Source organism: Notamacropus eugenii, chromosome 2 (assembly GCF_028372415.1).
Source record: "Notamacropus eugenii isolate mMacEug1 chromosome 2, mMacEug1.pri_v2, whole genome shotgun sequence".
Lineage (NCBI taxonomy): Eukaryota > Metazoa > Chordata > Mammalia > Diprotodontia > Macropodidae > Notamacropus > Notamacropus eugenii.
Genome location: NC_092873.1, coordinates 164090655 through 164093082, shown reverse-complemented (window position 1 = coordinate 164093082; position 2428 = coordinate 164090655). Strand labels below are relative to the sequence as shown.

The window sequence follows — 2428 nt, the reverse complement described above, 5'->3', positions numbered from 1 at the left end:
GTATTTGTCTTTACAATATTGCTAGTATATAAATTATTCTCCTGGTTCTATGCACATCACTCTTTATTAGTTCACAAAAATCTTTTGACGTTTCTCTGAAATCATCCACTTCGTTATTTTGTACAGCACAGTAATATGCCATGTAATTTATATACCATAATTTGTTCTGTCCTTCTCCCTAGTTGGTGGCTACCCCTTCAGTTTCTGATTCTTTGCCACCACAGAAAAATTTGCAATATTTTCATACAGGTGGTTCCTTTTCCTTTTTCTTTGGGACATGGGTCTCACAGTGGTATTGCTGGGTCAAAGACTATGCAGTTTAATAGCTTTGGGGGTATAGTTCTAAATTGCTTTCTAAAATAACTGGACCATTTCATTATTTGCACCAAAATACATTAATGTACCCTGTTTTTCCCACAGATGCTCCAGCCTTTGTCATTTTCCCTTTGCCAGGTGTGATATGTGATATAAAACCTTAGAGATGTTTTAATTTGTATTTCTCAAGTTAGTGAATTATAGCATTTTATGGCTATTAATAGTTTCAGTTTCTTCTTCTAAAAACTACCTTTTCATATCTTTTGACCATTTATCAATTGACTCCCATCCTTATAAATTTGAATAAATTCCTTATATATCTTCAAAATAGAACCTTTGTCAGAGAAACCTGTCTGTAGTTCTTACACGTGCTTACCTCTACATTATACAAATAGACACAGGAAACTGGTGTTTTGGTTACCAGGAATTTTAACATCATTCACCAATCGACAGGATCTTGAGAATGTTTACAGAGCTCCCAATGAAGCAGATTTTGTAGTTGATGAAGAATGATGGTGATGATTGGTGGGACCTCTGCATGCCAAGTGATTATTGTTCTCTTAGTCCTACATCTTCTACATCCAGTATAACTCAGGCTTATTAGTAAGCTAGTAATCATATGGGCTCTCATTGAATTAAAAGTGAGATATTATTTATTTATTTTAGTCTAAACATCCTCCAGATTGTCTCACAAAATAATCTCCAAGGTAATTTTGTAAATGAAGGAAAAATTTACATATTATAGGATCAGTCCACTTCGTTTGGGGGGAAAAGGTGGTGATTCATTCTTTTTAGAATCCACAAGCTGAGAGATATCTTAGAGACCATCTGATCAACCTCCCTACTTTCATAAATAAGTAAACAGAAGACTAGTGAGAGTAGGTAATTTGTTCAAGGTTTCAGGGCTAGTTAGCAACACCTGGCCCTAAAAATCATGTCTTTGGATGGTTAATCTGGTCTTTAGTCCATTATGCTAGATTGCCTTGATATAGTGCCTTGAGTTCTGTCCACAAGCATGTTTTCCCTGTTGTTCCTAAATGCAGTGTTAAGATGTCCTAGAAAAAAAATGAAGTTATTGTTCTTGCAGTAAACCAAGGGGCATGAAATGAACAAGGTTTCAATGGGTGTCTCATTTTGAAAAAAAATGAATTTTATTAATCAGGTTGGAAGATTTTCATCATACATTGAATAATTTGTCTTAATTCATTTCGGTGCAATTCAACTTAATATCTCCTTTGTCACTATTGCCCCCCCCTTAATAAACATTAGAGTTATGCTTTATATAGATGTTGTATGGGTATGGGACCAGCCAGCACCAGTTTCTCTAGAGCTGAAGTCTCATTGACCATTGAGGTCATCAACAGAGTTTACCTTGTTGGTATTTCTAAATGTTCCCAAAGTTATGTGGACTGCTGAACTGGTGATGACGTAGTTAAAATTCCTGATTATGAAAACAGCCTTCTCTGAGCCTTCTTCTCAAAGGTCCTTCCACCTTTGGATCCTGTGATCTTACATTGAATGCATGACTGGCTTTATATTGAAGATCAAATTTTTTGTTCAATTCTAATCTTTTCCTTATGAAAGCTTGAAATCCTTCTATTTCATTAAATGACCATTTTCCCCTTTGAGGTATGCTTAATTTCTCTGAGTAGGTGAGTTTTGGTTGCATTTCTAGCTCCCTTGCCTTCTGGGATATCATGTTCCATTACCTCTAATCCTTTAATGTTGCTGCTGCTAAGTCCTGTGCAATTCTGATAGTGGTTCCACAATATTTGAATTGTTTCTTTCTGGCCACTTGCAGTATTTTTTCCTTGATCTGATACTTCTGAAATTTAGCTATGATGTTCCTTGGGGTTTTTATTTTAGAATCTCTTTCCTGAGATTCTTTCAATGTCTGTTTTGCCCTCTGGTATATCAGGGCAGTTTTCTTTGATAATTTCTTGAAAGATGCTGTCCAGAACCTTCTTTTGATTATGGCTTTCAGGTAGTCCAGTGATTCTCATGTTGTCTCTCCTGGATCTATTTTCCAGGTCAGTTACTTTTCCAGTGAGGTAGTTTACATTTTCTTCTATTTTTTCATTCTTTTGAATTTGTTTAATTGATTCTTGATGTC

At 35.4% G+C, this 2428-nt stretch overlaps 1 protein-coding gene across 4 annotated transcripts in view; it reads left to right on the top strand.

The window, feature by feature from the left end:
• BACH2 (BTB domain and CNC homolog 2) overlaps positions 1-2428 on the top strand; it is a 400583-nt gene that overhangs the window by 64264 nt on the left and 333891 nt on the right. The window lies entirely within an intron of this gene.